Source organism: Pyxicephalus adspersus, chromosome 4, assembly GCF_032062135.1.
Source record: "Pyxicephalus adspersus chromosome 4, UCB_Pads_2.0, whole genome shotgun sequence".
Classification (NCBI taxonomy): Eukaryota; Metazoa; Chordata; class Amphibia; order Anura; family Pyxicephalidae; genus Pyxicephalus; species Pyxicephalus adspersus.
The window spans coordinates 150,364,081-150,373,182 of record NC_092861.1 but is presented as its reverse complement, the minus strand read 5'-3'; positions in this window follow the sequence as shown (position 1 = coordinate 150,373,182).

The window sequence follows — 9,102 nt, the reverse complement described above, 5'->3', positions numbered from 1 at the left end:
CACCTACCTACCCCATACACAGCCTTCCCACCTACCTACCCCATACACAGCCTTCCCACCTACCTACCCCATACACAGCCTTCCCACCACTCCTCTTCTGCTGCCTCTCTTTTTAGTTTTCTTCATTGGCTTCCATTTCACTTTAGAATCAAATTTATCTCCTGTGGTATGACCTCAAATCCCCCCACAGTTTTTGTCCCACCTACCTACCTGATACACAAATCCCTCCACAGTTCCTGTCCCACTTATCTTTCTGCCCTGATAGATAAATTTCCCCATAGCCCCTCTCTTCACTCCTCCAATGACCTACTAATGATTTCCTTACTCTTAACCTCCTCACACGCACCGCTCCAAGACTTTTCTAAAGCTGCCCCTACTCTCTGGAATGGTCTCCTCTTCCTATTCCGCTTCCTCCTACTTTCTGCTCATTAAAGAGCCCTCAAAACCCAACGCTTCAACCCTCACCTACCCGTCTTCTTCTGTCTCCTAAACTCTCACTACTTCCCACCATTCCATATCCCCTCCTATTGTGTAATAAATCCCCCACCTCCTAGACTGTAAGCTCTTCGGGGTAGGATCCTCTCCTCCTCCTTTGTCACTGTCTGTATCTGTCTGTCATTTGCACCCCCTATTTAATGTACAGCGCTGCGTAATATGTTGGCGCTATATAAATCCTGTTTATTATTATTAATAATAACCCTACCAGACAAGATCTGTCTGCTTGAAATCCATCAATCTAGCTTTTATCTGTTAAAATTATCCATTACATATATTTCCTGCCAAGATAGGATGATTTGCTATTTCTGCCATAGGCCCCCCTGATACGTGAGAAGTGTGAATTTTTAGCACAGGTCCACTTGCATTGTACATGGGGTGCACGAGGAGTGAGGATCATCGCTGGAATGTCGGTATTTGCTGAATTACCATAGCTGACATCTCTCTTGGGCCTGATCCATCATTCCGATTTGATTTTAATCCACACTTATAAATTCCCCTCTGCTGCTCATTAGACACCTGGCTAAGTATCAGACCCAGCTGTGACCCCAAACATTGGATAAGAAGAGACAAATCTCTGGGCTCCTTAAACGCTCATAATTCTTCGGAATATTAAACAAGACGACAGACGACTCCAATGTATTATGACAATTCCCACTCATCGTCCTTCTTGTATGGGGATCATATAGTAGGAGATGTCTGCTTATATTTATTCCTATAGAAGTGTTTAACACGGACGTAAATTAGGTGCTGATGGAGGAGCTCTGACTTCTCAACCCAATCCCGACGCCGGGGTCATTCGTCTTCGGGAAGAAAAATAAAATTTGTGTTATGATGATGGAGCTTCTCCCTGTGGAGATTCCCTGCAGATCCGAGACGCAGAAGCGGTGGAACAACAGCAAGGGCCACCAATAGCTTCCAGGTGTGCAAGAGTCAATCATCAATCTTCCAAAGTTCAAGGATTGGACGAGGAACAATGGGGGGTCAGTGGTAAAATTTTCAGGAGCGGAAGGTGTGGATACCCAAAGGATCTAGAACAGCTTTTCTCAAGCTTCTTCAAATGGGGGAACCCTTGAAATAAAGTTCTGGTCTTAGAAGCCCTCCTAAAATTACTATATCCACAGCTCACAGTATACATGCATGGTGGACACTTGGAATAATGCCTTTTACATGGCCTATGGGAAGAATGTCTCCCTTACAGATAGCCAAAAAGATCACTAACCTGGCCTTGGAGTTGCTCATTGCTCAAGGAACCCCTAGGAACCTCCTGAAGAACCCTGGTTGAGGAACACTGTTCTAGAAGAATCATGGGTGGAGGGTCCAATGCCACCATTGTCTTCTGTACTTGAGTTACAATTAGTAAAAAATAAATTCTAATGATTGGGGGTTAATTATATTGATTTTTTACACTCATGTGGTCACCCGACCTTTGTACCTACCTATACGGCTGTGTACAACCCTCCAAAGACTGAGGGGTGCCATTAATGCTGCAACAATGATATCTTGGACACTTGTCTTGTGGTCATAGTTTGGCAAAGGCCCATTTCTGTTCCAGCATTATTGTGCCCCATCAGTTCCACGGTTTGACCAATGTGGAGGAACTCAAGTCCTGACCTCAACCCTACCAAACAACTTCAGGATGAAGTGGAATGGTGAGCCAGATCTTCTCATCCAATGGCAGAACCTAGCCTTACTGAATTCTGAACAATTGTGACCATGGGCTGGATGGTGTGAGGAAAAGGGGCAAAAACTTAATAACAATAGCTATGGTTTTAGAATGGGATTCCCAACAAGCTAATAAGTATGATGGACCAGAAACATGTTCCAGATATTTCTATGATGTTTCACATACACATCCTGTATATACGTTCTATTCCATAGTGACTCAGTGGTTAGCACTCTGGCCCAGTGTTCCCAGGTTCGAATCTCAGCCAGGACACTATCTGCATGGAGTTTGCAGGTTCTCCCCGTTTTTTTGTGGATTTCCTCTGGGTGCTCTGGTTTCTTCCCACATTCGATAAACATGCAGTTAGGGTATTTGGTTTCCCCCCAAAATTGACCTTAGACTGTAATAAAGACGTATGACTATGGTAGGGACATTAGACTATGAGTTCCTATGAGGAGCAGTTAGTGACATGACTATGGACTTTGTACAGTACTGTGTAATAGGTTGGTGCTATATAAACACTGTGTAATAATAATAATAATTTAATTCCCATATGTAGAGAAGGAAGGATAAAATTGGCAGCCTCAGGATTTACACCAAAGAGCTTGCCAATGGCAGCTCCTATAGATTCCCCTTAAAGCAAAATGGCAGCTCCTCAAGGTGCTCTTTAAGTTGACAAAAAAAACTAAAGTATTAGAAAAACAATTTCATTTTGAAAATGTTCTGTTTTATTCGTTATTAAAGTCTACGTGATGTGAAGGCACTGAATCATCTCCCATCTGTGCATATCTATAAATAAAATCCTGTGTTCACATTCCCTGCAAATCCCAATGGAGGGGACACAGCGCTGCGCTGCCAGGCTGCACAACAAGCTGAAAATGGGACAGTGGGGCCAATGCTTCTCTACGGCACAGAATGCAGAGTCTCCAGCTCAGCACCAGCTGACAATTGAATGCTCATGGTGAATTAACACCTTTAAGCTGAACACCTGCCAAGGCAAATCTTGTCTATACCACCTGGGGGTCCTGGAACCCCTTTTCATGACCTGTTTGTGATTCAGGGATTATGGAATACAGCCTCTGAAGCCTCCATGCTGTTTATCAGCACATTGTGAGTTAATAGAACGATCTCTGTCTTGGCAGTATGGATGGTGGTGATACAGCAACCAGAGAGGTCACGCAGCATCCCACCCAGCCACATGCTTCCCCCAGTATGGCTGCAGATGATTTACACAGCTGATATTTTGGTACATAAATGGACTTATTTATGTCTAACAGATGTTCATTGGATTGCATTGGCAGCTTACTGATTGATTTCTCCAGCTCAGAAACATTCTTTAAACATCTGGGGTGGGTCCACATTGGACCAGTACAATTATGGTTCATTCTTTTGGATAGAGAAGGGGAGAACTTTTGTCTGTATCTTTATCTGTATCTCAGGAGATTTGTCTTCACTTCCTGTGCTGTAGACACAATAGAGGATCTCTATGAAGTGTTGGTGTGGTGGGGCTCTGGACTCCAAGCTTGGAGGAGATTCTGATTGAATCAGATGACTGCTGACGTGTGGCCGAGCTCTATTGCCCCTCTGGACTCCCACAAGATGTGAATGTGAGACTTACAAGCTGTAGGGATCAGTCCAGGTATCATTTTTTTATTTTCACAATAAAGGAATCAATAATTAGTTAACATCCAACATGTTTCGGGGTTATACACTTCCTTCCTCAGGGTTTTTTTTGTGCAGAAAGCCTCAGGAACTAAGAATTATACCCGGAGATTCTGATTCTTACTGGTCAAAAGACCAAAGGGACTTATTTATCAAAAAGTGGAGAACACAATTTATTGTAAGGTTTCTTTGATTTCCATATTTAGAATTTCAGTTCCTGGTGAGCAAACTTCTTAAACTATAGAAAAAAGAAACCTCTACAGTTTCCATCTTAAACTCTATTGACTTTAACTTAGTAACTGGAGTAACTTGTTAGCATTGTTTAAAAGTGGTGAATACCACCGATTTCCATTGTAGCCATTACCATTCTATGGTAATCTCTAGTGCAGAATAAAAAGGGCAAAATTTATTGCAATATTTTTTGGGGGGGAAAGGAAGCAGAAAAATATTCAGTGCCATGAGAACATCACTTAACCTGGCAGCATGGAACTTAGAATTATTAGGCTCAGAGCATGGTGGCTCAGTGGTTAGCATCCTGGCCTTTGCAGCGCTGGGTCTCAGGTTGGAATCTCGGAGTTTGCAGGTTCTTCCTGTATTTGTGTAGGTTTCCTCCAGGTACTTCATTTTCGTTTCAGGTTTCCTCCCACATTCCAAAAACATGCATTTAGGTTAATTGACTTTCCCCCAAAAATGACGTTAGACTGTGGTAATGATATATGACTATGGTAGGGACATTAGATTGTGAGCTCATTTGAGGGACAGCTAGTGACATGACTATAGACTATGTTGGTGCTATATAAATACTGTGTAATAATAATGTTTTGAGGGTGACTAAACCATACCAGCATTACTAAACCTGGTTTGGAAATCTAAGACCCCAAAATCTCTGATCACAAAAAAGGTATTTAAATAATACAAGGCCACATTGCTCTGTCAGACACTAATCCGTGCTATTGTGGCCAGTTGTGTTCCGCTTCTTTTAATGGGGTGTACAGGCAGACATTGGGGTATTCGGCACCCTCAGTGCAACCCACCTGGGGACCGTACCACCTGCTCCTTGGTAAATAAAACTGCTGCGCTCCTTGCCTCCCCCTATTGGCAGAGTATCACAGTGACATCTGGTATAATAGCTGTACCTTCCATTGCAGTGTCCACAGATTCAGCTGTGAAGTCGATTGCCGGCGTTTAAAATCCATGATGTCAAATGACAAGCGCTGGGATTGGTCGCCACAGATGAACCTGCGGGCACTGCAATGGGTAAGTTATGGCTTTATAATATGCTTTAATATACAGGGCAAGCACTTTAATGGGCATTCAGGAACCACAATGACCCCATACCCAGGTAGCAGGCTAGGTGACCCACTTATGTTGCTTCTGTCTAAAAATGGCCCTGCAGACAGATTGCCCTCAATATTCATGACCCCCTAATTGGCCCAATCTGGATTAGATGCCATCTCATGTAAGCAGTAAACTATGTCGCTCCGACATCCCTGGAGAAGGTCACAACCGATCGGCACGATATCACCACACCTTGTAGGCAAGGAACGGATTACTAGAACAATACAGCTACTGGAGACCACCAGACATGACAATAAAAGTTTTATTCCGGATCAGAAACGAGGCCGCCTATAAATACCTCCAGCTGACGAAGGGTTGTGGCACCGCATATACAGACCAGGCAAAAAACACAACCCAATATCAGTTTCCCTGGAACCTAGAGATGGAAATATCATTTACAATATTAAAAGATCAGCAAAAACATCTGGCTGAAAGAAAACCAGCGGCTGCAGGTCTCCGGTTATCCTAGGGCTGCTATTTGTAAAATGCAAATTTCAGGCCTCTGCTGCAAAAATGGAGATTTGTGGAAGGAACAGTTCGTATTGTAATAAAAAAAAAAAAATAGTGTATCCGAACCCATAAATAAAAATATCAAATGTTGCAGTTTGCCAGTCCAATGACATATAATCACATGGAATGGACTGCACAGCTGAATCTATGGATACTGCAATAGATAAGCTACGGCTATCACACCAGATGTCATTGCACTTGTCTGCCAATAGGGGGAGGAAGGGAGAGTAGCAGTTTTATTATACCAGGTATGCACCTGCTCAGGTATGCTAGGTGTCCAGGTGGTTTGCACCTAGGGTGCCAAATACCCCAATGTCTGCTTGTTCACCCCAGTAAAAGAAGCAGAACCGAACTGGCCATAATAGCACAGATCAATTGTTAACAGAGCAATGTGGCCCCAAATTATTTAAATACCTTTTTTGTGATTAGAGATTTTCGTGTTTTAGACTTCCAATGCTGGTATGGTTTAGTCAACCTGACAATACCTATAGCTATAGAATGCTCTTAGGCTCTTTAAGACCAACATAAATGCAATATGTAAAATATATCATAGCTAAACTATAGGCCTGATTTAGCTATCCAAGACTAGAGAAGATAGACTATCATGGGAGAACCTGGATAATCCAGCAAACCTGGAATGGACTTCCTAAAAATCATTTGCTTTTGGATAGTAAATGTTTCCAATCCTAGACCAAATCGATTCCAGGTTTGCTGGATCACCCAGGTTCTTCTTTGATAGTCTGTCTTGTCCCCATATCTGCGTGGGTTTCCTCCGGGTACTCCGGTTTCCTCCCACATCCCAAAAACATGCAGTTAGGTTGATTGGCTTCCCCCTTATATTGACCTTAGACTACATTAATGACATATGACTATAGTAGGGACATTAGATTGTGAGCTCCTTTGAGGGACAGCTAGTCACATGACTATGGACTTTGTACAGCGCTGCGTAATATGTTGGAGCTATATAAATACTGTGTATTAATAATAAAATTCCCCAATGTAACAAAGCACAGAAAAGGTTGGCAGCCTCAGGATTTACACCAAAGAGCTTGCCAATGGCAGCTCCTATAGATGCCCCTAAAGCAAAATGGCAGCTCCATTATTAATATACCAATAACATCTTCTCCAGCCTTGGAGAGCTTATGGCTGTGAAAGCAAAAAGTACTCACGGTCCCCTACCCCTAGGTAATCTCTAGCTCTTTAATAAAAATGTGAATGTGCTACAGCCCAACTCCAAGCAATTAAAAAAAAATAAACTCTTCTATTCAAAAATGAATCTCATCTGAATGAATCTGAGGCTGCAATACTCACCTTCAGAGTGGAGGAGTGTTGTGCTGTACTCCTATATGGCCACAAGATGTCCTCAGTCTTCCAAAGTCACCTGTTTCTTAGCGGGGCATTTTATAATTCCTAGTGAATGGAAGCAGAAAGCGACGCTGAAGTTATTACGCTAGTGTGAATCTCTGCATGATTGGACCACCCTAGAGGAAAGGAGAAAGGGAACAGTGCATCAGATGATGTGCATATTATTTTTAATAAAACATACTTCACCCTTTATCAATAACTAGCCATCCAAGAACTCCAGTCTTTGCCCAGGCTGAGATGATGTCATCAGTGTGCTGCAGGCATTTGGAGCATTTCCTTAGTCTCCTCTTCCCCAGAGCTCAGGCTACAATTTAAGTAAAACACAAGAGAAGCTGTATCAGGGCTGATCTGTGTCCGACATTTATGACCACAACCAAGAACCACACATGTACTGGAATTACATTATTGTTTCATTCTGAGCCGGCATCGCAGTCCAGGAAGTTGATGCTGACCCTGATGCCTGAACAAACATGGCTCTGAAGGCATTGTCATGGTGACCACTGATCTCTATGAGAAATATCTGGAAATGATTTAATTTGCTGCACTGATCCTGAATAAATATATCCGAGACTGACGTCACAATAAAACATATTTCATGTTTTATTATTTGTTCTCTGGCTATTTATAAATCCGAACAATAGGAAAAAACTGCCAATCCCAACACTGAGCTATTCTCTGCTGAGCTCGTCGTTCTGATAATTTACAGCTCTGTCCGGGAATTATCATTGGAAAACTTTTAAAACATTAGCAGGAAAGTTGGAAAAGTTCAATTCAGACCGGAACCGAGACAAGAGGGGCTCAGTCCGGCCAATCAGAAGGCACCGTGCGGTATTTCTTGCATTATGTACTGGAATCAAAACAATTCATCCAATTTCAAAGGCCCAAGAAACTTAATTCGGCAATTCGATGGGAAACTAAGGCTGGGTTCAAATTATTTCCTGATTGGAAGTCAGTTGGTCGAATCCCCCTTAATAACTGGATCCATGTGCAACATTCAGCTGCCTGATCCAATCAGAGAAAGTCAGAAAGTGATTGGTTGGATATGCAGCATGTGACTTGCTCAGCAGCTGGCTGACAACATTGCTGCCAATTACAAGGCAGTGACTTGGTGTTGTCAGCCTGCAGCAGGAAGTGCAGAGGTACAAAAGCGTTGCAAATCATTCAGCCTGTATGGTGGGAGACCCAAAGTCCAACTAACCGAAAAATAGAATTTGGGTTCAGAGTCACTTTAAGCCGCAGCCCATCGTCCCAGAGAGCTCATCATGGAGAGTCGGCGTCTTTCGAGGATAAATATTTGCAGCTGTGGCGGACGATCAGCGGAGGACAGGCAGCTGTAAATTCTTCTCAGGCTTAATACATTTTGATTTACTGGCTCCACTTTCCAAGATTCCCTTCCGCTGGCCTACTTATTATTCTGAGAAAATCAGGAACAAGGCCGCAAAACGATAATCAGAGGGGGGACTGAGAGAGGGATGAGAGAAGGATGAGAGAGGACTGAGAGAAGGATGAGAGAGGACTGAGAGAGGAATGAGAGAAGGATGAGAGAAGGATGAGAGAGGGATGAGAGAAGACTGAGAGAAGGATGAGAGAGGACTAAGAGAGGAATGAGAGAAGGACGAGGAAGGAATGAGAGAGGAACGAGAGAGGGCTGAGAGAAGACTGAGAGAGAGATAAGAGAGGACTGAGAGAGGGCTGGGAGAGGAATGACAGAGGACCGAGAGAAGAATGAGAGAAGACTGAGAGAATGATGAGAGAGGGATGAGAGAGGACTGAGAGAAGGCTGGGAGAGGAATGAGAGAGGAATGAGAGAGGACTGAGAGAGGGCTGGGAGAAGGATGAGAGAGGACTGAGAGAGGAATGAGAGAGGGATTAGAGAGGAATGAGAGAGGGATGAGAGAGGACTGAGAGAAGGGTGAGAGAAGGATGAGAGAAGGATGAGAGAGGAATGAGAGAAGGCTGGGAGAGGAATGAGAGAGGACTGAGAGAAGGATGAGAGAGGACTGAGAGAAGGATGAGGGAGGAATGAGAGAAGGCTGGGAGAGGAATGAGAGAGGAATGAGAGAGGA